This window comes from Protopterus annectens, chromosome 11.part0 (genome assembly GCF_019279795.1).
Source record: "Protopterus annectens isolate FY-2018-M chromosome 11.part0, PAN1.0, whole genome shotgun sequence".
NCBI classification, from domain to species: Eukaryota; Metazoa; Chordata; order Ceratodontiformes; family Protopteridae; genus Protopterus; species Protopterus annectens.
The window spans coordinates 212,510,643-212,524,758 of record NC_056745.1 but is presented as its reverse complement, the minus strand read 5'-3'; the positions used below and the strand labels follow the sequence as shown (position 1 = coordinate 212,524,758).

The 14,116-nt window shown below is 35.9% G+C and overlaps 1 protein-coding gene across 1 annotated transcript in view; it reads right to left on the bottom strand.

The window, feature by feature from the left end:
- Positions 1-12,644, bottom strand: part of USP44 (ubiquitin specific peptidase 44) — an 802,083-nt gene extending 789,439 nt beyond the window's left edge. Inside the window, exon 1 of the mRNA XM_044087634.1 lies at positions 12,438-12,644. The gene's annotated coding sequence lies outside the window, so the exon portion shown is untranslated. The remainder of the gene's footprint in view (positions 1-12,437) is intronic.
- Positions 12,645-14,116: the final 1,472 nt, after the last annotated feature.

Below are 14,116 nucleotides of genomic sequence, written 5' to 3'. Positions count from 1 at the left end.
GGAAGTCATCCAGCCCTGGTAACTATCATATTAATAACACATCCCTACAACAGTTGACCCAGCAGTCAGGGACTTAGGGACACACATAGACAGTAATCTTTCCTTTGACCATCATGTGTCTACAGTAGTGAGGAAATCATTCTAAGCTGTGCAACTTATAAACAAAGGTATGGCATCTAGGTTTAAGGAAGTCATTGTTCCACTGTATTCGGCATTCATCAGACCAATAAGTACAATGCCACCTTTGGTATGTACCTAATCAGGTATATCCAACAAATGGAACATCCAAAGAGGTTCCTCACTAAAAGAATACAGGGCATAAGTAAAATGCCCTATGCAGACCGCCTCAAGGCCCTATCCCTGTACTCTGTCTCCTACAGGCTGTTGTGGGGAGATTTATACCTACAGGACATTGTCAGACCCCATGCTGATGGACCTCCTGCATATCTGCAAAACAAACAGCACCAGAATGACCCATTCAACAGACTTAAACCTTGCCTGTGATACAAATAGGACCTCCTGCAGAGACAGTTATGTATCCCAGAGACTGCCCAGTCTCTGGAACAGGTTCCCCATCCATGTGAAGCGGAGTTCTTCCCGAACACAATTCAAGTTTACCTTGGACAATTGGATGGGGAACAGGAAATTCATACTGGTAAACTGGAACACAACAACAGTATATACTGATCAGGAAGAAAGTATCCACAACAGACGAGGGACCGCTGTAACAAGAATGAATATGCTGCTGCTCTCCAATAAAACTTCCAGGCCCATAAACGCTCCAAACAAGTTTATTCAATAAAACCACAATCATGTATAAAAACGTCGACCTAGGTTTCGTCCGTTGTACGAACTTCATCAGAACACCACAAATTGCCTCCAAAACTCTTAAATATTGTGCATAAACATACTTAATGAGCCTGTTAACCAATGAAATGCATATTCAAACATTTTGAAATCTTAAAGCAGCAATGCAACTAGGTTAAAGTGTGCATTAATACCCAAACTCCACTGACCCCTCTAGTAATAAAACTACTTGGTATTAACCACTAAATATTACTAATATAAATAATACATGTAAAATTAATAATGATAATATATATAGGTTATAACCTGAACAAACTAAATTGCCATTAACACTGACCTATTTATAAAAACTATTACAAAATATAATAAATAAATAAAATAATTAAATTGTGTATGAAACATATTTAGTTGTAGAATATGATGTTAAGTTGATGTTGTTAATATAAAACTAAAAACGACCATGTGTCTAAGTACTATTATAATAGTAATAATAATATGTATATAAGTAAAACTATGTTATAAATCTGTATAATGTGTAAACATTGTTGTTAATAATATAAATACAGGGGACACAAAAAATCTTAAAAACGTGTAGCAGCTGTTACAATAAATAAATAACAATTTAAATATCAAAAAAATATATATATATATAAGTAAATAAATGATTAAATATAAACTATACATTGTGATCTACAAATAATATAATAACATGTAAAAATATACACCAAATGTGTATATAAGTAAATTAATACATGTAATTCATATACACGTTGTATGCACCCTATATTGTACACATGTTTGTTCTAAATATAACAAACTGTCACTAAAATAGGATTTAAAATAGTATATATAACAAATGCCCTAATGTCTTGACATGACCGACAGTCATATAAAATAATTACATAATAAGAACAAATACATACAATGTACCACACACTGGTTTACATACACCAACAACAAAAACACAACAGATGTAATAAAGTACCAAAGCCATGCTAACTGCCCTTGATGTTGTTCAACCATAAAATTGGCTTGATACTTATGTATTCATTTAATCCAGGATGTTGGTTAGCATTGAGTAATATCTGCATTCTCATTTCTGATAAGTCTAAATTATATTTAGTAAACTTGCCTTGTAAATCTAACTTCTGGTGTGTAACACCAATAAATCTAAAAGAATGGCTATCAAATTGATTTATATGTCTGGCCAGGGCATTTGTTAATTTATTATTTCTAATATCCAGTAGATGTTCTTTAACCCTGTCTCTAAAATGTCTACAAGTTTTGCCAACATAAAATCCTTCACACTGTTGACAAACAGCAATATAAACAACATTTTTAGTGTAACAATTTATATGATGGTTAATTCTAATATTATGTCTATTCACAGTCATCACTCCATCGGTATTTATTAAATACTTACAAGTTGAACATCTACGGCATTTAAAACTCCCCATAGGTTTTTGTGAAGTATTGTAAATATTAGTATTCAGACCTTCAAATAAGTCTTTGAATGAAGTGTCCTTTCTAAAAACATGTTTAACACTACCCACGAACATTCCCTCAAGTGATTTATCTGTGCTTATAAATTTCCAATTCTTGTTAATAATATTTATAATACTTGAGGAAATGCCGTTATGTGTAGTTATATACAATGGAATGTTGTTACATATAAATTTTCCAACATCCACCGCTTGACTAAGGTGGCTTCCACTGGGAATTGTCATGTTGCTGTGTAAAATTGCCTTGTATATGCCATTATTTCTCTTATATTTCACTTCTTTAGCTATGTTGTTACATAAATCTTGTGGATAACCCCTGTTTAAAAATAGACTAATAATAAATTGAATTTCATGTTCAAAGTCCACATCCTCACTGACCATTCTTGCTGCCCTCACCATCTGGCCTTTAACCACCGCTTTTTTCTGATGGTGAGGGTGCCAACTATCAAAATGTAGGTACGAATTTGAGAATGTGGGCTTCCTATAAATATTAGACACAAGCTTCTTCTTAACATTGTCAAACGTTAAATTGATGTCCAAATAACTAACACTTTTCTTACTAACCACATGTGTAAATTTTAAAAAAGGTATACTATTGTTAAGATATTCTAAAAAACTTTTTAATATTGCACATTCTCCATTCCAAATAATAAATAAATCGTCTAAAAATCTCCCATAAAATTTAATATATTTAAAATATTCTGAATTAAATACATAATTCAATTCCCAATATGTTAAAACGAAATTAGCAAAACCCGGAGCACACGCTGCTCCCATGGCAATACCACTAACCTGTTTGTAATATGCCCCATCAAAAAATATAAAGTTATTATTAAGTACAATCCCCATTAATTTAACTATAACATTAATTTTATTCTGGTCATAAATATTAGTATAATATAGTTGTTCTTCCAACCATTCCAATCCTTTTTCGTGGGGTATAACAGTGTACAAATTACATACATCCAAAGTAATAAAGGTATCCTTGTCTTCAAATATTATATTGTTAATTTTACCCAAAAGAATACAGGGCATAAGTAAAATGCCCTATGCAGACCGCCTCAAGGCCCTATCCCTGTACTCTGTCTCCTACAGGCTGTTGTGGGGAGATTTATACCTACAGGACATTGTCAGACCCCATGCTGATGGACCTCCTGCATATCTGCAAAACAAACAGCACCAGAATGACCCATTCAACAGACTTAAACCTTGCCTGTGATACAAATAGGACCTCCTGCAGAGACAGTTATGTATCCCAGAGACTGCCCAGTCTCTGGAACAGGTTCCCCATCCATGTGAAGCGGAGTTCTTCCCGAACACAATTCAAGTTTACCTTGGACAATTGGATGGGGAACAGGAAATTCATCCCTGGCTTGGCACCTACGATCATAGGTTCATAGGATGTTGCTAGGGTATTGACCCAAGGGTCTTTACAAGCCTAGCCATTAAATCCCAACATAATACTAGATGAGAGATATAGTCTATGCGCAGAATTTATCTAGCAAGGACTATCCATGTCCAGGAGAAAAGCTGGGGCAATCCCCAGCAGAAATTTGCAGTTTTGAATCCCATCGTCCGGGCTGCACTTAAACAGGGTCATGGAGGTGCTCTGTTTAATATGGATTGGAAGCTTATTTCAGAGGAGTGGAAACCTTTGAGAGATGTATCTAGCTCAACAGCAGGTCCTGTTTATGTTGCAGGCTAGGCTGAGGTCCCTGGAATGGGTGACTAGTCCCATTTGACTTACAGATGTATAGTATTTCAATTAGATATGGGTCAGAGATGGCCCTGTAAACCAGACATAAGTCGTCGCTAAGTAGTCTATATGCTGCTAAATACAATGACAGCAACTTTAGTCTGTCTGTATAAGTGTCTCAAGTTGCTGTACGTGTCTGATATGGTACATACCAAAGGGAGCATTATATTCAATAATAGGCCTGATGAGGGATGAGTACAACGTGTTATAACCTCTTTTGCTCTTGAGGTGATGCCTTTGCTAATCAAATGAGCGATGCAGAATGCCTTCCTCACCACAGTAGACACATGGTGGTCAAAGTTGAGGTCACAGTCAACTTGTGTTGCCAGGTCTCACACTACTGAATTGGTACTTGGGGTATTATTGTTTATTTTATAATCAGCAGGAACATTGTTTTTACCAAAGGGAATGATGATTTTTAGCATTTAGTTTCAGACCATGGCTTTGGCACCAATCACTGGTCTCTGCAAGACCCCTTTGAAGTATGCTGACATCGCTAGGGGGATACAATGATAGCATCTAGTTTGCGGTCATCTGCCGATTTGGTTAGCCACAGCCCCTCCATTTTGGCCTGGACTTCTGAGAAGTATATGCCAAATAAGAAGGGCCAGGCACTGACCCTTCTGGGACCCCAATGATGACAGGTCTGCTGGGAGATGTAAAGTCTCCTACTCTGACTGAATATTGTCGATCTGCAAGCCAGTTTGTAATCCATCTGAACACAGGGGTTGATATTCAACTGGGTTAGTTTGTCAATGACGCCCGAATGTGGGTTAGTGTCGAAGGTCTTGCCGAGTCAAGGTAGGCTGTGTGCATGGCTTTGCCCTTGTCTATGACTCTGGTCATGTTCTCAAAGAAGTCCGCCATGTTTAACAGGCATGACCGGCCCTTGATAAAACAGAACTGGGATGGATTCAGTGTTTGGAGATCACCTACATCCTTATTTATGAGGTCCATGAAGATTCGTTTCATTGCCTTACAGATGATTCTGGTAAAACTTATGGGTCTGTTGCTGAGCTGCCCTTGTGGAGGGGGATAACAGTCTCTTTTTTCCATTCAGTGGGAACAAGTCCAGTACTCATGCTGTGGTTGAATAGAGTGCCTAACTGAGTAGCTAGCTCTTGTTTTAGAACATCAAGAATGCAGCTCGGAATGCCATCTGCTCCCATGGAGGCTGTGTTCTTAGCCTTGGAGAGAGCATTGATGACTTGCTCTTTGGAGATGCAGGGAGGAGGAGATGATGAAGACATGGTTTGTGGTATCCTTGGGGGGGGGGGGGGAGGAATAGGGTGGTGATCTTTTCACCAAACCTGTCTGCTAACAGTTTGTAATTTCTGCAGAGTCAGTATGTGTGACGCCATCCACAATTAGTTCAGAACACACCTGAGTCCTACCTTTTGGGTTGTGGACATAGTTGAAGAAAGCCTTATAGTTATCCTTGGCCATGGTTCCTAAATTTTCATCATAGTTGCTCTTTGAAGATTTTATGAGTTTCTTATTTGCTTGTTTCAGCTGAAGAGAGTGCTCTTCCAGTTCTGAGATCTCACCTTTGTATTTTTAGACAGCAGCTTCTTTCGCTTATTGTATAATTTATTAATGCTAGACATCCACTACGATGGTTTGCTTTTTCTTGAGGATCTTGCTTTAATCCTATCCAGCATGGCTGTGTCTATACATTTGTGTAGATATTTATACAGGACATCAGTGTATACCTTACTATAGCTGTCAATGCCATCTGTGGAAACTGGAGCTTGGAAGTCAATTATACCTTCCCTTAGGAGGGTATAGTTAGTTTTGGTAAGGTTTTTTATCCCGACTTGTCTTTTGGGAAGTTCTGGTGCTACTGCTACTTCAAAAATGACTAATTTATAGTCAGATTTAACCAGTGCAGGCCCTACACTTGAGGTACTGCATCGGTCACTCACATTGGTGAGGACCAGGTCTAGAATATTGGAACCCCTTGTGGGATGGTGCACTATTTGTTCCAGTGCATTTGAGTTAATGAAGTCCAGGAACTTTTGTGTGAGTGAGTTTGGGCTCACATAAGTTTTCCAATTAAAGGAAGGATAGTTGAAGTCACCCATGACTAAGGTGTTAGGCTGCACCTTAAATTGTTTATAATGGGCATGGGCAAACTGCAAATGGTTCATCTCCCAGCCCCCCTGCTTGTAAATAGTTCATCTCCTAAGCCTCCACTAACACTTATCAAGGATACCAAAACTTGTCAGAGATTTGGGATGCATGGTTAGGCTTAAAAAGGGCCTTGTAGTCGTTAGCTTAGTAAGCACCTATGAACCTATTCTCCTTATATGTCACTTAAGGGATTTGTCTTAGGATCCAAAGTTTTAACTTTGAGGAAACACTCAAGGACAGGAAATGTCTTCAGGAACAGAAGCAGTACCAAGAAGAACATATTTTAAAAATTAACACATCTTTTCTATACCGAACGGTTTCAAGATCAAAAGCTATAAAATCGGTTTTCTCATTCAGGCGCTCCTTCCCAAGACAGACGGCCAAGTAAGGTCCATCTATACCTGGAGAGGAATCCTCTGTCCACAACTGAAACATTTCCTAAAATGCCTTACTATCCACCATATCAAACACCACAAGAATGCCATAACTTTATACTGGAGTTTCCACAAACAGAAGAACAGCTTTAATCTGAAAAAAATACAATCACAATTAATATTACTATTTAACTCATAACACATTACTGGAAGGCATAAAACTATAAATCGCCCTGCATGACTTTCTTAATTATTTCTGTTTAAGGGGCTGAGTGAAGTAGCAGCAGTAACCATGGTTTCTGTTCGAGCACCTCAGCAGGTCCATTTCTCTGAACCTGGATAGAAATTTTTTGGGGGGATGGGGACTGTAATCCTTACATTTCAAACCATTTTTTGTAGTTTTTTTTAAATTTAAAACAATAATTAAAAAAATATTCAGAAACAATCTACAAGTAAAAGATGATATGCTGTCACACTGCTACCTTGTACCCAACAAGTGGAAGACTTTGCCTGCGACCTACATTTTTTCAACAAAATTACGTAGAAACATGCCACTTCTGTCTGAAAACCATTAATAACTGGAGACCACAGACTCTTTGTTGAGCTGCTGTCTGTGTAAAGTGCCTTTGTGCTTATCTTTATTTGTTGCCCTGCACTTATGTTGTGACTTTTTCCACTTTTTAAGCATCTGTAAACCAGCCCCCTGTAGAACATATGAAAACAAAATTGCAAAAGGAAACAAACCATCGTATAAGCCTTCATGACTGACTTCATACTATGCAGGCATTTTCTCTGGATGTTTGGCAAACTGTTTGCAGTACCAACTGTGCATAGCTTCCAAAGTGTTACGCAAATGCCTTCGACTAGTAGTAAAATTTATACTATCCAAAGATTCAGGATGAAACCCAAACTGAACTCCTTCAAGTTGCTTACTATGCAAAACCAAATGGCCTTGTGGACCGAAATTCTTTTTTCCTACTAACAAGCCACAAAACTAGACGCTTTGTCAAGAGAAATCTTGTAGACTTAATTTATTCAGTATTACAGCTGAACAAAGTGAAATAGCACAGGTAAACAAAACAGCCCCATTAGTGCACTTTCCTTAATCATCCCATATAATCAGCATGCGCACAAATGTAGAAGTGGGCAAGCCAGAGTCTGCTCTTGCCTGAGCATAAGCTTGACCCGGGCTTGTGATCCAGCAAGTTAAAGAACTAAAAACAAGCCGAGCCACTATTACAATTTTTTTTATGTTTTATTTTTATTTATTTTTTTGAGAAACTGCTGACTGTTGCTTTAGACCAGACATGCAGACACTGAGTGATTTCTATTAAATCTAGTCTATGCATCTAGGCACTGTGGTTGGTTAGAATTCTAGAGAGGACAGTACTACAGTGCTACTGTGATAAGACACACTCTCAATTGTCCCTGATTTTAGCTTCAGGTGGTGAATATGAGAGGTGCCTTGTGCATCTTTGGAGGTAAGTATATGGGTTCAAGTGCAACATGCTGAAATGACTACATTACTGTAGTAGTCATTTTTTATCTTTCACTTTCTTCACCATCAAGCATAAAAAGAAAGTGGCTACCTTTTTTGGGGTAGGGCTGTGACGGCATCTTGTACATGAAAGCACAAGGTCATATAGTCTCTGCAGGCAAATAAAAGTTTTACGAGTTGGTGGGGGCAGTATACGTGTTAACCAACCACATGCTGAAGCAACAAAATATTTCTGTAATTCTTACATTTTTCATTCTTTTTTTCAGTAAGAAATTAAGCACAAAGAAAGAGGCTAAAATTTTTGGGAGGTATACAAGAGAGCAAAGGTTAATCATGGTTGTTATGATTTGCTGGTGGGGCAGTATCTACCAAAAAGCAAGTTTGCCATTATTATTATATTGTATAGCAACTTAATCAGAGGTGGTGTACCTTCTAGTGTGTGTGTATTCTGTACTGAAATTAGATTTTTAAGAATACTGGTTTTCATTACTAGTAGTGGGTAGACAAAGAAACTGAAATATTGCTTCTTACATAAAACTAACATTACAGCATTTCACAAGGCTTTGTTGTCTCACTTTGGCAGTGTACCTAGTTTTTACCTTGGGGCTTTTTGATAATTTGTTGAAAAGTGTGGTGAAATTAATTTGCAGAAGGCAAATACTATTTTTTCCACCGGCCAATGCAGCTTTTCTTTTTCTACATAGAGTGGTGTACTTATACGCTAAGCTTATTAAAAAAAAATGTTTTGTTTTCAGTGCCAGGCTGCCAGCAGACCTGTTGCTTGGCATAGAGAATGGGGTGGCTGGGTGCAGGCAATCAGGAACTGAAATCGACATACTGGTCAGCATTCATTCGACTGAAAACTGACAATGTCAATAGATGTTTGGCAGAAGATGTTTATGCAAAAAAAAAATCTATGAAGTCCATACTTCATAATAATTCAAGGCTCCACAACTGCAGTACCAAACACAGCTCAATAAGAGACACCAAGTTGTATTTTAATGACCAGTGAACTTCTTCAGAAACAACTTTACCATTCATCTCATTCATTAAATACAATTCAAATTAGCATAATTGATTAATTGATAAGCTTAAATATACAAATTTAAAGACACACTGAAACACAATAAAAACTTCAATGCTAATATATCAAAAAATCATTCTTCTTAAAAATAATCACATAACTAAGAAAACATTTCTAAAAACATTTCAAAATTTATCTGCTCCCAGATAATTTGCCAGAAGGATTCTTTTACATTCCAGCATTTTGTGGTTTCCACCAAAAATGTGACAATCTACACTATCTAATACTGCAAAATTAAACATACATGTTCACTAATTCTGATTTTAAAGTTCTAGTGGTCATACCTATATAATAACAGGGACATGTTTGACACTGAGCTATGTAAACAATCATGGAACTATGACAAGTGTAATATTCCTTAGACCAATGAGTGACACGTAAATGGTGAAAATATATAAAGGATCTAATCACATCTGTGTTCTTCTTGTTACCAGTGTATTCTTTCCTTTCTAACATAGTTTTCAAATTTACTACCCTTTTATAAGTAAAAAATGGTTTATTACCTATAATTTTGGTAAGATCTTGATTGCCTAAAATAATTTTCCAATTATTTTCAAGCCCCAACAAATTCTTTGTTGTTGCTACTGTCAATGGAAATGGTATTGGGCAGACCACAAATAAGAATTGCCAGAACTTCTTGTTCAATGTTCTGAAGCCATAGTGTCATCATACCTTAGAAAAAAAAAAAACTCTTAAATTAATCATTTAAAGTTGATTTTCTTCCCAAACCACCAATGGAAAATTTTTAAGCAATGAGTGGTATTGTTTAGATGTTTCTACAAAAACTTTGGAATTCATTCAAGTTCCATCCCAAATAAAACAAATAAAATAATATTTTGTTATTAAAGGAACAATTTTCCAAAAAAACATATTTTCCCATTGGATAAACAAGTATTAACTTTTGTACTAATAAAATTTGAGAAACTAGATAGATATTGTATCTCAAAACCAATATCAAAATCAAGGTATAAATAAAAGAGACTGAACATCAACTGAACATCCAATGATGGCATAACTAATAGGTGAAAAAAGTTTGAAAATTTTTTGTTGTACCAGGAAGCCTTCAAGCATTATTTACATTTTTTGGACAATAGGATTAAGAATAAAATCAAGCCAAATGGAAATGTTTTCTGTCTTATACTTGGCAGCTGAAATAATAGGCCCTGAATGGGGGGATTAAGATTTTTTTTAGTAGTTGGGGTATAAACAAATTCCCCATTCTTGGGAATTCAACTAATAAATAATAGTAAAGTATTGTATCATAATCTCTTCCTTCCTAAAAAAAATAAATAGGCAAAAACTATAAACCTTAAAAACTATTTTGAACCTCTTTTGTTTAAAACCTTAAATATAAGTGTTGGTATCCTTTAACATTCTTCCATAAACATTATCAGCTTACTATCATCAACAACACAGTTCTTTCATAAACTAGTGTAGAATTCACACTAGCTTAGCTTCACTAGAATATATAAATTAGTAACAACAACACTCTTAACACTTATTACATTAAACAAAACACCTTTGTTATAGTTTAGTCGATATTATTGTTTCTAACATTATTATTTTATTTCTTGTCTCTGTCATTATATCTTTAATATATAAGCTGTGTGTTATTATAGTCGCCGTGTCTCTTTTTTTTCTTCTCTTTTGGTAATACTAGCATACAAATTTGATAGAGCAGAAAAGCACGAAATATTTTTTTTTTTTTTTTGTCATTTCAGCAGCATTTTGTTTCTTTAAACTGTTCAACTGTGTAATGTAAAATTTAAAACCATAAAAGTATCATCAACAGACACTGAATTTGGAAATTTAGAGATAACATATCTCTAAATCAGTAGTGCGAACTTTAAAAGTCAATTTTCCAGTTCATAAATATTGATTTTTACACATTCTATGATTCTGATGGTCGGAATTATTAGTAGTACTTATCATCAGCTATTTATAGAGACACCATCAATGCCACTGGATGAACGGACATATCATAAGAGATTGTCTTGTGACATATTGAACTGATAAAGACAGACTGAAGAAAGAACCAAAATTCTCCACAACTGCAGTACCAAACACAGCTCATAAGAGACACATCAGTTGTATTGGCGCTTTCATTTCACTTTTAATGACCAGTGAACTTCTTCAAAACAACTTTTACCATCATCTCATTCATTAAATACAATCAAAATTAGCATATGATTTAGTGATTAATTTAAATATTAAATTTACAGACACACTGAAACACAACAAAACTTCAATCAATACTAAAAATCATCAAAAATGAAGTTTTTGAAGAAGTTTTGATTATGGAAGGTTCTTTGTCGAAGTCCATACTTCGTCGTTTTTAATCTAGTTACTGCTCCGACTGTATGCTCCTGCTCGGCTCTTAATGGTCTCTCACAGTCAAGTTAGACCCTTGGCTCAGCTCTTCTTCAAAAACCCAAGGCTTGACCACCTTTACACAGGACGCACAGTCCTCTCAAACTGCCTTCCATCAGTCTATCGAACAGCTTTTTAATTATGCAACACTAGCATCTTCCCCGCTCCCGCAACTATCCTGTCTTCTTAAACTTTTGCAGAACACATTTTTACACTGTACAGTGACGCTCGGGAACATAAAAATCAATCCCAGTATCACAATCTGAAGTAACACGAGTTCCACGCCATAAACACGGAGACCTATTCCGACAGTTAAGTACACTGACAATATCTCCAATCTCAAATTATTTGCTTCTGAGTAAGGTCTGCCTTTAAAAGTACACTGCTGTAATCAAAGTGCTTGCTAATACATGCTGCATAAGGAGATATTCTTTGATGCCTTAACGGCAAGTCTTATCACACGTTCTATATACCCAAGACACGGCGCAGCAACCTACCACATAGTACTCTACTCACATAATCTATGCAAACATAAACAAAAAAAAAATCACATTTCAAATTTTCAATCACTTCGAGCTGTCTAGAAGATAAACATTAACAAATCAAAGACATTCTCTGTAGTAACGTGCTGACGGTGTTAACTAGAAGGGTCCGAGATACTTCCCTAGACAAGCTATTCCTTCATACTTTGATTTTGTCATGTGGGATTAGATTATCACACTACACGAGTTTGATTTCACTTCCAACTGAGCGCTATTTACTTATTTGAAAGTAACAGACTTCTACACGATTAGCCTGTTTTTTTCAGCGTAAGAAATAAACGCCTCACATCGTCATTGCGAACTCGGACCCTTTTTATCAGTGGATCTACTTATTTTACTTAACTGCATAGTTCGGGGCAAAATTCACTTACTTGTGTGATCCAATTGATTCTTTTTAAGGGGTGGGGGACTTTCTTTACTGTAACAGCCTTAACGGAGGAAAAGGATCTTTTAGTGACTTCAAGAAATTGTTATTGTTATTCCTATCCACTCACTCAGCGATGGAAGGCGCCATATTGCAAAAAACAAAAAATTGCATATCTGAGCCCCTTCACACGACGTCATAGCTCACTGCTTTCCCACAATTCTAAGCGATATTACCCTCGTTTTAGCTTTAGTGGGGCAATCATAGTGGTCTGTTATGTACGTCTGTTTTTAGAGTATTACATAAGTGTTTTGTCATTTCTTTTTGGGTTGCCATTATTGCCAGATCATTTTCGGAGTCGGAATAAAATGATTAAATCTCCATTGTTTCAATTTTCTACGTTCTCCTTGCAAGTTGTAAATAAGGGACGTAAGACATATTTGCTATTAAGTTTAATTTGAATCTTAATAATACCAATCAGACTCATTCGCCTTTTGACGTGATTCTGTGTGCACAACTATGCCTCTGTAGTATACTTATGAATAAATAAGTATTTTAATGTTCCATGCTAAACCATCACATTCTTTCTGAATACTCATTATATTCGAAATATGGGAAAGGACGTTTTATTTTTTGTCAGTTTGGATACTACTGTTATTACTTAGTTTTACATTTTGGAACCGATTGTGTGTTACCTTAACTGTGTATGTTGTGATGGACATCTTTAGAATATCAACATGACATATGAATAGTTAGTTATCTCTAGGATCCTGTTTCTACTGTCCATTAATTATTTTAGGATCTGGATCCAGAACCGCCGTTCATATAACTCTTCTCATAATAGATGTGTGTGTGTTGGAGGGGCGTAGCTGTCCCCAGTCTGTTTTATAAAACTTCTCTTTCTAAACTTGAAACCGCGTTTTCACACATCCTTAGATGGTCTGCTTGGACTTTATTGTAAGTAAATAATAAATTACTATATGGAATGTAGTATTGACTGTTGTAACCCAAGAGGCATACAAAATCTAAATAAAAGGAAAGGTTTTTTTTCCATTTATTGTGCAAATCATATGCTAATAATGCTTTCATACAAGAAGCTAGCATGAAATGCAACCAGTGAACCACTTCTTCTTCTTCCACTGTGAACGATAAATGGATAACGTCTGAATCAGCGGGATTTAACAACAAGAGTGCAAGCGTGGCAGTAAAATCTCTTTTAAGAGCAACGTTCTGAGTTGGGCATAAATCTTTAACAGAAAATGGTGATCTATTCCATGTAGCTTAAATTCTTTGGACAACCTAATTTGTTATTTAATTGAAATTCTAAATTCAACAATAGTGACATTTCAGAACTCATCCTACACCTGGAAGTAGAATATGTTCTTTGTGGATTCTTGTTTCTCGTAAAGACACCAGTGTACCTAGTTCACCATATTTTAAGTCTTGTAGAATAGATTTATTTTTAAAGTCAGACAGTTGCATCGCTTATGTTAAGGATTTGATTACAGAACCAGTGTATCCCTGACCATTCTAAAATTAGTTATACATAGACCGAATCTCTGGTTTAAATCATATTTCTTTAATAAATGTACCCTTAATTAAAAAAATTAACAAAAAAATTGTTAGATTGTAAGAATAGCCATAGCTAGAACTGATCTTTTCTCCTCACTCTTACATGCATCCTCC